The sequence below is a fragment of the Callithrix jacchus genome, chromosome 1 (assembly GCF_049354715.1).
Source record: "Callithrix jacchus isolate 240 chromosome 1, calJac240_pri, whole genome shotgun sequence".
Lineage (NCBI taxonomy): Eukaryota > Metazoa > Chordata > Mammalia > Primates > Cebidae > Callithrix > Callithrix jacchus.
Window position 1 is genome coordinate 18,994,778 of NC_133502.1, and position 13,850 is coordinate 19,008,627.

General features: G+C 37.6%; 1 long non-coding RNA gene across 1 annotated transcript; it reads right to left on the reverse strand.

Moving 5' to 3' along the window:
- Window positions 1–1,384: 1,384 nt before the first annotated feature.
- On the reverse strand, window positions 1,385–12,360 carry LOC118152304 (uncharacterized). The gene is made up of 3 exons (XR_004740935.1): window positions 12,262–12,360; window positions 5,169–5,253; window positions 1,385–1,586 (listed from the first exon to the last, which is right to left on the reverse strand). It is a non-coding gene; the product is annotated as an uncharacterized LOC118152304 (long non-coding RNA).
- Between the last annotated feature and the right edge of the window lie 1,490 nt (window positions 12,361–13,850).

The window sequence follows — 13,850 nt, forward strand, 5'->3', positions numbered from 1 at the left end:
TGGTGTTTTTAGGGAACCCAAGCTTCAAAGGGGGGAAAAAGTGGAGTGAGGGTCCTATTGAAGAAGGCTTGGATTTCAGTAGCATAATGAAGGAAGAGGTCATGGCATGTTTATTATGGAAAAACTAGGTGGTAGCAACAAGTCCTGCCATTGTGTAGATGCTGGGTAAGGGAGAGGAATAGTAATTAATATTAAAAATGATAGCTAAGAGTAATTGTGTGTTTTAAGCTCCAGAATAAATGGGATGAAGTGGAGAATATATGTATTTCTTTCTTCATTCATTTACTTTTTTATCTGTTGATTTGTTTTGTCATTTAGAGCTTATGATTTAGTGAGGGAGACTGGTAAGTGGATCAGTTATTACAACACATTCGAAATTATAAAATGTTTATACTAAGATTCTGTAAGATCACAGAGAAGTAACCCTTACATAATAGATGCTTTAAAAGGTTCTACGCGAGATCTCGTTTAATAAGTAAACATGTCATTACAGCAACTGGCATTTGGTTAATAAAATATACTATATAGATAGCTGTCATTATTTAAAGGGACAAGAATGAAAGGCTGATAACAGTGGAAATAAATGTTCATCTAGAGCTGACCTATAGTGCTAAAGTTTTAAACTGACTCACTTTTTCTGGACTCACACAAACACCTGCCTGTGCACATGCCTAAGATTTATCTTTGTCACCTATGTCCCATCAGACACTTGAGGAGTTTCATCAATGTCAGCTAAGGACCATTTGTAACATTGAATGAATACAACTTTGAAACTATATCTCATGTAATTCCATTTTTGCCGGGCTGGAAATGTGCACAGTCTAGATGGTAGAGCTCTATTATGGGATGTACAGGGTGACTGCAAACAGGGCAGCAAAGAAATTCTCTAAGGACATCCCAGAAGCGAATTGCCTGCAATGCAGCACAGCCCTTGGCTGTTAGGAAGCAAAAGAAGCAAACAGATCAACCTTAGGTACGGCAAGCAGAAATGGGGCAATAAATAGGTTGCTATGAATGGAAGAAACAGAGAAGTACAGTCATGACTGAGCTGATTGTGTGTAGACTTCAGGAGAAAATATATCCTGACCATGGCTATGTTAAAATACTCTTGACCATGGCTGTGGTAAAATCTTTATAGGTTGCATCTGTTTAAATCACTGTTTTGAAATGGTGCTCACATTTTCTGTTTGTATGATATAAAGGAGTTTTAAAAATTAAAGTACTTTGCAATAAAGCACGGTTCAAACCACTATAGTTTCTTAGAGGCATTTGGGGTCCTCAGCTAATTTTCAAGTGTAATTCTACAGTACTATATACATGATAAAAATAGACCTTGGACAGAGAGAGAAGAAGGAAAACAGTTTATTTCTCCTCTGAAATTTTTGGGATAACTCTGCTTGGTTAGAATAAACCTGAAACTTAAATAAAGCAATACAAAAATTGCTGTTGGTTTGTAGTGGCTCTGTGGCAGCCTGAAATGAGTTCTCACAGGTGCCCTCTGCGAGAAGGTGGTCTTCCAGCCTTGTCATCACCCAGCTCTGGGACTCTGGCGATTCATTAGTGTCTCTAGGCTTCAGTTCTTTCATCTGTAAAATGGGGATGAGAAAAGTACCATCTTATTGGTTTGTGGTAAGGTTTAAATGAATTATTCCATGCCTGGCACATTATAAACCTAAGTATTTGTTATTATTACTATAAGAAGTTAGCAAATTTAACTGTTCCATCCGGCTCTAGAGTTTAGCAGTGTTCTGTATGGCAGAATTTTTGTCTGTGCTATTTCCAAATAGCAGAAAATTCCTTAGTGTGCCAGTATGAGCTTACATGTTTGGATAAGTGATCCAGATAAGACTAAAATCATATAAATTAGTAAATAATAAAGTCATCAGTGACTCGTTTGCTGTTGAGAGTGTGAGCCTCCAGGAAGTTCGGAAGGGGCTTTCTTGGCTTACCTTGTCCTTATGAATCTCTGCTCTGTGTAAGTGGTGGAAGAAAATGAATTATGCTTTCCATGTGCATTTCAGGGTAAGATAAATACGTTTCAGTTTTAGAAAATACATAATGTGATGACTTTTAATATAAAACTTACAATTTTTTTCAACAACTGAAAATTCCTTGGCAGAAATGCAAGTGTGCCATTATATTGTGAGTTTTATCTTCTGAGGTATAAAAACTGAGTTTTTACATAGATACAATCATAGAACATTTTTATAAAAGGAAAACAAAAAGCACATTAAGCTAGCCATCAATACCGTGTTTGTGTCTATTCATTTTTTTCCTTCTAAAACAAATAATCCATTTTAGAGCCTGTGGCTACCTGACCAAAGGAATTCATTATCCCATGATTACTATGGGAATTTGAGCAGCTCTATAAATCCAGATACTGAAATGTGTCATGACATGAAAGTAGTTTCAGGAGTAAGGGATTGTTTTCTGTATGTTGTGTCTGGCTCATATTTGCAGAACAGCCATTTACAGCGGTCATTTAGGAGTGTAGATCGTCTTTGGTGACGTCCATTAAGAAAAATGTAAAGAGATTCTGTTATCACCTAATCACCCCACTGATAAACAAAGATGTTGTCTTCAATAAGTGAAGTTATTAGAATGATGTTTTATATATTTTTAACTTCTCCGTGTGCTCTTTTATAATTTTCAGTAGAGAGGACTAAGTTGGGACAAGCAAGAAGACACTACATTTGGAATGTGTCTCTAGTCTTCACTCAAAAATGAGTCTAGATTTAATAGAAACATTTTATTAGGGATTTTTAAGGTTTGTTTTAGATTTTCCATTCTTTTGATAAATTGCAGTTTCAGCTTTTATAATAACCAGGTTCCGATTTCTCAGCATCGTGGTAAGAGGGTAACATGCAGAGAGCAAAGGTCTACATTTTTAAAAAGAGATTATGGAAGACAAAGGGAACCGGGTGTTGTTTGTTTTGTTTATTATAAGGACAATCTCCTCAGCCTTAGATTTCAGATTCTAAACCAAGTGGCAATTTCCCATTTTTCTTGTGATGTAGTCTGTAATGAGGCTGTCATTGACAGTTATAATTGTCTCTATCCATGTCTAAATAAAAATCCCTACTGTCTCTACCTGATAGACATTAACATAGACACATACTTTTTATTTGTAGCAATTATCAGAGTTGCTACATGATATTACAATTTTTATGTTACACAAAATTCTATTTTTATATTGTTACAAATATGCATTTATTATAAATATGCATTTTGCTCATTAAAATGTAAAAATGAGTGGAGAGCTGTGTCCCATTTTGCTGGCCATTATGAATCCATCTGATAACACACACACACACACACACACACACACACACACAGAAAGAGGGAGAGAGAGAGAGAAAGATAGAAATATTTCTTGAAATAATGACTGATTGACTAACTGAATGAATGAAATGCATTGTGCCCTATTAATTGAGGGGGATTTTTCTACAAACCAAAAAAATAAAAAGAATAATTATTGGAAATCATGTAAAACACTCTCTTATAAAACATTTCCTAAGTTGGGTAATAGAGTGGCCTAAAGGAATAAATCTCATTCCTAGTAATAGCATACACATTTAAAAATATGTCTCAAACTATTATAAGTAATAATAGTGCATTTTTAAGAAAAAAGGGCTAAAATTCAGCAAGAGATTTTTTTTTTATGATGGACAGACACAATTTCTTAAAGTGTTAATGTCCTGTGCTTAGCCTAACTTCTTAGCCTGACAGCATACCACCTTAAAAGCCATCGTCTTTCTGAATGGCTTTTAAGTTACCACCTCACCAATCTTCTCTATTCCTCAGCTCCTGTAATAACAGGGTCATGGAAATTAGTGTTTTATGCTTCCAAGTGTGCAAAGATATTGAACATGCCACGACGGTGAGGAAGCATATGTTTAAGGTAGCTGTTACAAGTTCAAGATGTTAGCAAATGGTTATGGTTGCAATAACATTGCTTCTCTGTACTGTGTCTCATGACATTTAACTAACTGCCTTCTTTCTTTTGACTGTTTCAGTGCTCCTGGAAATTTTTCTAGAGGACTACATATTTAGAGACCAAAACTGGATTTCTTTAGAATAATTTAGTCTATGACAAAGTCACTGGACTCAGATTTCCTTATACCGTATTTGTCAAGGAAACAGTATGATTTTGTGACTCAAATTGTTTCTCTACAATTTGCCTTTACTATTTCTTTATTTTTAAAAAGTCTATTACTTTTAAATCTAGAGATATATTACATGTGATTTTTAAAGTGTTCACATTTTATTCTCTTAAAGTTTTTACTTTAAAAATCTCAACCAAGAATAGGGTTTATAAAAGTGAGAGACCAGTTTGCGACACACAGCTAGAAATACAGGAAACAGAGTGAGCACGCTGTAGTGAAATCTCAAATCCTCGGGGAATGAAGCTGGCAATTTTGTCTTCAGAATGACTCTTCCTATAGGGCTTAATCCTATCAGCAAAGGTGTCTTACAGATGAAAACCCTGCACGAAGAAAGGGCAAAACCACTATGCAGTGATATTTGTCTGAACTTCCCTGTAAGTATTAAGGATTTTGAGATTTCCCTGTAGTGAATGCCTTGGGTAGCTGAGGGAGGAGGCTGAATTCCTCATTCCTCTGTGTTGCCTTTTATAGCCATAGTAATTCTCTTTAGTCTCATACTGTGTTGAGTGGTGAGGCATAGGCCCTATTATTACATTTTTGCCCTAGGTCCCATGACAATCCACAGATATTCTAGTATTCTTCATTGATAGGGGCAGAGAGTATGAGTGAACCCCTTAGTTCACTCAACATCTAGCAAGCATTTACAGTGTTCAGTTCCCTACCACAGTGAAGTATAAAGCTGGCTATTGTCCTCAGGCATTTTATAGACACTTATATCCTCTTTTGCAAGAGTGATACCAGGCATTCAAGGCCCTGTCATGTTTATGCTAAATCTCTATTTGAGCCTTAACTTAGGTTTCTAAGTAAAAAAACCTGACATTACTTATAATAGCAACAAAACTATAAATAAAATGGGAATAAGAGTTAAAAATAAGTAGTGTTTAGCATTTACCAATAAATATTTAGCAACCATGTGAATGTTTTTAAATAACATCAGGTAGTTTCATATTATTCCATTTTATAGCTCATGCAACTGAACCCTTGAGAAATTATGTTACTTACCAAGAGAGACACAGGTAGTGCATAGCAGAGCTGAAATGTTGGTCTTTATCAGGTGGGCTCAGAATGACTGGTCTGGCTGTGTGATCTGGGAAAATTAATTAATTAATTAATTAATGTATTTATTTGACAGAGCCTAGCTCTGCTGCCCACGCTGGAGTGCAGTGGCATAATTTTGTCTTACTGCGACCTCTAACCGCTAGGCCCAAATGATGATATGAATAAATTATTTTTTGATATTTGGGAGACTTCCTGTTTTTTTTTTTTCCTGTCTGTAAGGAGAAATACAGGAGGAAGCAATATGGCAAAGGAAAGCTATTAAACAGCTTAATAATGGCCAAAGATAAGTCAGAAAGGGAATGAAAGTCAGGAGGCTCAGCTCCACTTTTCTGTTTGAAATGTGGACTGAAATTGATTTTGAAAATTGTATGGACATTGGAATAGCCCAGTGGTTGGATATGAGAGGTAACAGCTACCTCTTAATTTGAGTGTCACCTGGATATTGCTCATCCTACTTATTAGTATCTACCCGGGGTTTCCACTGGGTAGAATTTCATTATCATAGATTTATTTCTTTAAGAGATTGTCCTAAAAAAAAGAAGGTCAATAACTTGGTTAGAAGGGGTTGTTAGAGGAGGGAGTCATATGTTTTATATATATGTAATGTATATCATATATTCATATGCATATCTGGGTATATATTTGGATATACGTATGCATGTATGTGCATGCCTATTTGTGTGTGTGTGTATATATATATTCTTATTCCGGAAACGATTAGTTTTTACATGACAAAGGAACAGAAACACAAATGAAAAATGAGGCAAAAGAAGACAGAAATCAAAATAAATTTAATCAAGATCTTCAAAATAATAGAAATATCTCCTGAGGTTTTTCATTTAAAAATAATAAAACATTGTGATACAATTAACGCCATTCTTGACAACAAGTTCCCACAAGACAACGATTGGGCATCACTGGACTCTTTGAGTGACTCTCCATGTGGGCTGATGAGGTCTTAGCAAGAGCAACTCACTCAAAATCCATTCTGCAGAGGGCCTTTGTGGTGTTAGTGAGGTTTTGAAGTCTTTACTGATCCATTGTTCAGTCACTGCCATATTTGTTGAGAACTACTCGACAGAATGGGTAGACCAGATATGCTTTGAGAAATCCATATTGGATACAATTTTGTTGACTGAATTACTAAGGTTCATAGATTAAGTCTGCATTTTCATGTTGCCTGGCAGGAACCAGGACATGAGCATAGCTGCTGTATTTTCATAAAACCGAAGAGCTAACCAAAAGACACTAGTCTAATTAGAAAGTCATCCATAATTTTTCGAGGTTACCTCACAGTCGTCTAACTAGTCCAGAATCCTGGTTAAGTGTTTATTTAAAACTTACTCTATTGAACGGATAAATTGGTGGCAGAAGTCCGAAGATTTTACTCTACATGGCATGGATAAAATAGCTTCGGCTTGAAAACACTTTAAGGGATATGTAAACTGATACTCTTCATGGCCCCACTAAATATCTTCAATGGTACTTTAAAAATGGTTGAAAAATTAATAGTAAAGTAACAAAATGTTACCTTATTAAATGGGATCTTTATAAGCTGTCTGAAATGGGGAATGTTTACCAATAATGTTATTTCTAGAATATTTGATGTTTAGCTATTTTAATTTCTAATTAATTTGGTAGCAGGATGATTTATATGTTGCAAACATTCTGGGTTATAAATAATAAAAATAAATATAAACTATATCACAGATTTGTTTTCTTTATAGCAAGGGCACTTTGTGCACATTCAAAAGCAGTAGGAATGGAGTCTGAGCATGATCCTGAGCTCTTCAACTGAACATTATTTTCTTTTTGGGATGGAGTTTCACTCTTGTTGCCCAGACTAGAGTACAATGGCACTATCTTGGCTCACCCCCACCTCTGCCTCCCAGATTCAAGTGATTCTCCTGCCTCACCCTCCTGAGTAGCTGTGATTACAGGCATGTGCCACCATGCCTGGCTAATTTTTTAATTTTTTGTAGATATGGGGTTTGTAGATATGTTGGTCAGGCTGGTCTCAGACTCCTGAACACAGGTGATCCACCCACCTCAGCTTCCCAAAGTGCTGGGATTACAAGTGTGAGGCACGGTGCCCAGCCTCAACTGGACATCTTAACTGCTGTGTCAAACGATTGTCTTTCCAGTTTGGACCCTCAGCAGGAAGTTGAGGAGTACATGCTCTTCACATGTTAGTTAGAGGGTCTAGGCAAAAATAACATAGCATGATCCACAAATGATTCCTTCCTATTCACAAGGTCAAAGGCCCGTAAAAATGAGTCCAATAAAAACTGCAAATAATCTAATATTTGTTTCTGATATATGTGTTTCATGCATGTTATAGGTCCCATTCTATTCACTGAGCATACACTGTGAGCAAAATAGTAAGAGAATCAGAAGGAATGTGAAGTCTGTCTTTTGCTCCAGTAAACAAGGGCCTGAAATTTGCAGGCTTAGTGTTTGTCTTCTACTAGGGCACTATGCTCATGCCAGGGATATACTAAACAATAAGAAAGATAGAGGTCATGCCAGCCGAAGGAGATGAATAACAGATAATGTAAATGCATACCTAATTGCAAATATACTCAAGTGTTATGAGCAGTGTTCTGCAATGGAAATAAAGCGGGGGTGGTGTGTATGTGAGTCACTGCTAAAATAAGGTTATTGGGAAAATCCTGCCTGAGAGAATCGTATTTAAGCTGCTGGTTAAGGCTGAGGATACAGCCATGTGAACAGCTGGGGGTGAACAGGAAGAAGACAAAGCAGGTGGGAAGCCAGCTTGGCTGGAGCGCAACGAATGAGAACAGTGGCTCAAATCCTGTCGGGAACAGGTGATGGGGGCTGCTGACATGGTTGACTTTCTTTTTTTCACTTCTAATGTATCATTCTTCCTGAAATATGACAAAGTAAAAAGTGCAGGGCAAAAGAAAACGAGAGGTAGTGGGGACTTCAGTTACAATGATGTAGTATTCATGCAGACAATTGATAGCAGTGATCTGGATTGCATAGCTAGTGTGAATATGGCAAGAGATGCATTCTAGGTATGTGCTGAAGACCGTCTAGAATTAACAGGATTGTGTGTGGGAGATGAGGAAAGGAAGAAATCAAGTGTGCTAATATACTTTTAACAATTGAGTGAGTGACGCTGTAGATGGATAAGATGTCGAAGACACCTCGGCCATCTGGGAAAGAAATACATCTAGGCATTGCAATAGTATTGGGAGTGATCACAAATTATGATCGTCTCTGTTCTTCCAGGCACATGTTAGGTTTGCATATCACTAGTACATCAAAGTCACACATGGCCCGGTGACCTTTGATGAAAGGCACGGCTATAGAAATTGGAATAAAAGTGTGTTACTTCTGGGCAGAAGCTTTAGGAACCAGCAAAGTGTTTTAACATTTTCTTGTTTTCCATCAATAACCAGTTGATATAAAATTCTGGAAATTCCAGAAGAAATTTAAACTGGAATATAATTGTGGGAGTCAGCAGCATTCAGATGGTAGATAGAACTATGAGAAATTGGAGACTGCTTTGGCAGAGGAAATAAAGAGAGAAGAGAGAGATTCGGCTGTAAGAGGCTCTCATATTTACACTAGGGTAGACCAGCTGGAATTGTAAAGGAGCAGCAAAAGAGCTGGAAGAAAATCTGGAGGAGATGGCGTCTTAATCTGTTAGGGCTGCCATAGCAAAATACCACATATTGGGTAAACAACAGAAATTTATGTTCTTAGAAGCTGGAGTCTGGAAGTCAAAGATCAAAGTGCCAGCATAGTTGTTTTCTGGCAAAGCGTCTCCTGCTTGCTTGCAGATGGCTGATTTGTCCTTACACGGCCTTTCCTCTGAAGGTGTGGGGAGAGAGTGGGTGCATAGGAGAACACAAGAGTGCTTTTTTGATATCCCTTCTCATAAGGACATGAAAATTTGATTGAGGACCACCTGTATGACCGTACTTAACCTTTGTTACTTCCTTAGAGGCCCCATCTCCAGGTATATTCATATTGCCTGTTAAGGCTTCGACATTAAGAATTTGGGGGAGGTTCATACATATGCAGTCCATAGCACGTGGCATAAGGAAAGCCTTAATAGAAAAGTGTTTCAGGAAGCAGAGTAGTCAACTGTTTCCTTTGCTCCTTGCACACAGCAGTGTAAAATTAGCACTGTCTGTTGGATTTGGCAACATTTAGGCGACTAGTGACCTTGGCATAATCATTTTCGTTGCAGTAGTTGGGGACAAATCCAGATTGAAATGAGTCAAGCAGTACATAAAAATTCAAGAGCAAAGTGGCTCACGCCTGTAATCCCAGCACTTTGGAAGGCCGAGGCAGGCAGATCACGAAGTCAAGAGATCCAGACCATGGTGAAACCCCGTATCTACTAAAAAATACAAAAATTAGCTGGGCGTGGTGGCGTGCACCTGTGGTCCTAGCTACTCGGGAGGCTGAGGCAGAAGAATTGCTTGAACCTGGGAGGCGGAGGTTGTAGTGAGCCGAGATAGCGCCACTGTACTCCAGCCTGGCTCCTGGCAACAGAGCCAGACTCTGTCTCAAAAAAAAAAAAAAATTCAAGAGCAGAGATAATCAGTAGGCAGTATTTTAAAATGTGGCCCTTAGGAGAAACAGAGTAATGTGAGAGTGCCTGGGGAAGGATAATAAACCAAGGGAAGCTCACTTTCTCTTTTTATTTATTTTATATAATGGTAGATTCTGGAACTTGTTTGTGTGAAAGACAAAGACCCAGTAACAAGAGAGAGATTGAGAAAGCAAGAAAAAGAGGGATCACTCCAAGAAAGTCCTTGAAAGACTGAGACGGATGGATAGATTTTTCATTAGCTAGAAAACAAAAACCTTCCTCTATTTTTACAAAAGGAAATAAATAGCTGTGGGGTAAAAGTGCAAGAGACAGGAAGATCAGATCCTTTCTGAGGATTGCCTCAGTGAAGTACTGGGTAATGTGTGCAGATAAAAGGAGGAAGTAGGGTTTGAGGAGTGAGTCTGTGATATGAGACAGGCTTTCCGAGGAGTTAAGTTTCATCGTGGATAAATAATTGTTGAAGCAGGTTTATAAACGTAACCATTGGAACAAAACATACATCCTTTTCTAAATACCAAAGATGTATCAAAGAGATGAGAGTGCCGGGGAAAGAAAGGTGGAGAGTGAGAGAGAGGGAGGAGAGCAACAGAGAGAGATTTTTGTTTGTTTGAGATGGAGTCTCACTCTGTTGCCCAGGCTGGAGTGCAGTGGCGTGATCTCAGCTCACTGCAACCTCCACCTCCCAGATTCAAATGATTCTCCTGCCTCAGCCTCCCAAGTAGCTAGGACTACAGGCACATGCCACCATGCCCCGCTAATTTTTGTATTTTTAATAGAGACAGTGTTTCACCTTGTTGGCCAGGATGGTCTTGATCTCTTGACCTCATGATCCACTCTCCTTGGCCTCCCAAAGTGCTGGGATTACAAACATGAGCCACTGCATTCGGCCGAGAGACAGAGAGTTTATTGATGCTATTTGGAAATATATTTGGGATATCGGGTGGTGTTGAATCATCCTCTGTGTGATTTTACCCAGCAATTCCCAGCTGTACAAATGGCCAACATGGGGAAGTCAGATGTTCACTAGCTGAGTGACTGCTTTTTATTTTCCAAGTGAGTGTGGTAGCGGGAAAAAGAGATAGTGAATATGTTTACAAAGAGTTGACCATAATGGTGGATGATGAATTCTAGCTTAAAGAATAAAGTATAACAAAGAAGAAAGGAAGAAGGGAGGGGACAGCGGTGAGGCCAGTGGATTGCAGGTCTTCATGATGTCTATGGGGTATTTTCATAGGCATGCTTATACAAGAAATTTTAAAGATAGAAGCTAGTGAGATGATTAAATTGTCGATTTTCAGAGTGGAGACATTTTATTGAAAGGTAAATATCAGGTAACCCTTAGATGTCAAATTCAGTTGATTTATCAAATGAAATAACAGATCAGTAATCTTGGGGTGAAAGATAATTGACCTTTCCAAAGATTCAGTACACTCTGGCTCTACATGTTGTGGAATTAATAATGTTTACTGAAGAAGCAAATCATATTTTCAAAGTATTTTTTCTGCTTGAAATATTTAAATCAACATTGTATTATAATAAACATTACCACTCATAAAATGTTGCTATATTAAGAAAACGGAAGTTGCCCTTTTTTTCTGAAGACCTAGGTTTCAGACCTCCACCACCAAATTCAACAGATTAGTTTTTAAAATGACAATTTCCCTTAAAATTGACTAATTATAGAATCTACCAGCCTGGCTAATGTTCTCCTTCAGGGTTAGAGAAACTTATAATACCCTTAGATTTCAAAAGGTCTTAGGTGGATACTTCCAAATTTTGTTTTACATAGCACCTTATTAATCTTTTCAGGATTTGTTGGCTGAGTAATCAACAAGTCATACTAGGTGTTAGGAAATTTCTGTCTGTGTTTGCAGTTTAAAACTGATTATAAGCTAGTCTCAATCTGCTATTGGAGAAGAGGGGAGGGATAATTCACACTTGAGACACTGAAGCAGTTTAAAAAGTACCCAGCCCAGATGGGTTCCCCAGAGAGGTTCAAAAACTCCTCATTTGTCTTTCCTCTTTGCTGTCCTTGTTCTTAAAAATTCTTCCTTGACTGTCTTACAATTTAGCTCCAACACATCTTAGATCACCTGGATCTGAGAGCCCATAGACACACTTGCTGGCATGGGCTATTTTGGGAATGGGCTGCTTTGGCCTAAAAGAAACCTCCTGGTAGATGCTGAATGTAATGGTGGCATACTTAACAACCAAGTTAATGGATGTCTGTTTTCAGAGCTGGTAGGTTAGAATATATTCTGAAATCTGCTTTTCTGGTTTGTGGGGCTTAGAAGTTAAGGATTATACTGTTGAACGATTTTGTGAAATGTTTTAAAATGTTTTGTTTTTGAGAAATCTGGATTTTAGTACAAACATTTGTCTGTCTTCGAATGTTTTCGCTCTTTTTCTTGCTTTTTTTGGTTGAAGTAAAAATGTATTACTCACCCTTATTCTTGTTAGCCTTTGGGAGTCTCTTCTGATCTCTGACGCAAGTGGGAGACGCAAGTGGGAATCTCTTCCTGACAGACTTTATTCCATTCCCTGGGAAGCAAGATGTAGCTCATCTTAATGCTTATATTCCTCTTGCTAAGGTGCATGGTACATTTCAGCACAAGGTCTAAGTTCTGCGACCTTCTAAAATTTTATGGTCTGTCTTCCGAACGGCGGAGCTAATTTTTGCAGAGAACTGAACAACAAAATTTGTAGCAATCTAATGAAACTCTAATGGCAGCTGTTGAAGAATGAATGGAATGCTTTCTTTTCAGAATATAATATTAGAAATAGACACATAAAGAAAAAAGCTGTCAATAAACCCAATTATATACATTAATGAGAGTATTGTGCTAGGTGTCATAAGTCTGGAAATAATTTTTGCTACATCTCTATTCTTGGAGCCAGCATTATAGGTGGTATTGTAGGTATAACCCAATGTGTCTTTCTTAGAATGAAGTATTAAGGAAAAATGACAATTTTCCTCGTGTTTTCATCCTGGACATAAGTGGCCCAGTGCTGATCAACCCACATTGTATGATTAAGGAATGGGGAACTATGTCAGTCAGTGGAGGAAAGGTGGGAAGAGAAGGAAGCATATAGACCACTTTTTTTTCAACATGTCTAAAGGGATTCTCATTTCCTCAAACCAGACAGGCCACTGAGTTGCATAAAAATATTGGCAGTGAAACAAGTTCACTTAAGTGTTGAAAAAAATCCCGCGACTGGAGTTACAATCAAAACAAAAATGAACAACAGTAAAAAAAAAAGATGAAGAGAAGTAATTACATTAAGAGTTGGTGAAAGTTTGCCTATATCCTGCACTTTGGCTCATTTGTAATTTGGAGATAGTTTCCTCAGGATGGTGTATGATTTTCTTCACAGACACAGTACGTTACTAACTCATGCAATATCTGTCATCTCATTCACCAAGAGTTTTACCAAAGATTAGAGACCTTGGCTTCTCATGACAGTTGAGAAGGGGCTTCATTTTTAACAATAAATGTCTTCCTTCCGGATCTTGCTGATTTACCAAGTAAAAGATCTATAAGCATGAAAGAAATTTCTAAAACTTCCCTGACCATATGACAAATACTGTTTCCAAGTTCTGCTTCTGACAATGTGGTAAAATGAAAATCTTCCAAATATTCTCTCCTTATAGAATACCTAGAAATATTGAATAAAATAGAGGAACACATAAAGAAGCACATAGTTGAGTTCATAAAGTATGTGAGTAAACAACTCTGTAAATAAATAAACAAGAAAAGACATATAACCTGGGGCCAAAGCTAAGAGAAAATCAGGTGATATTCAGGCACTGATGCTTCAGCTGTCCTGGGTTGGCTACACAGATAGAAAATAAGACACTGACCCTGAAGAAGATGAAGATATGAACTTGGATTTCCTCGTGAAGTATGTGTTTAGGAAAAGGTGGGCTAGGAATAAAATCACTGATCTCTGGAAGGGAAACCAAATAGGGAAACTTGGCTGCTTAAGTCTTAGCACCAAGCATAAAATTAATATATTGATGAAAATGTCTTCTT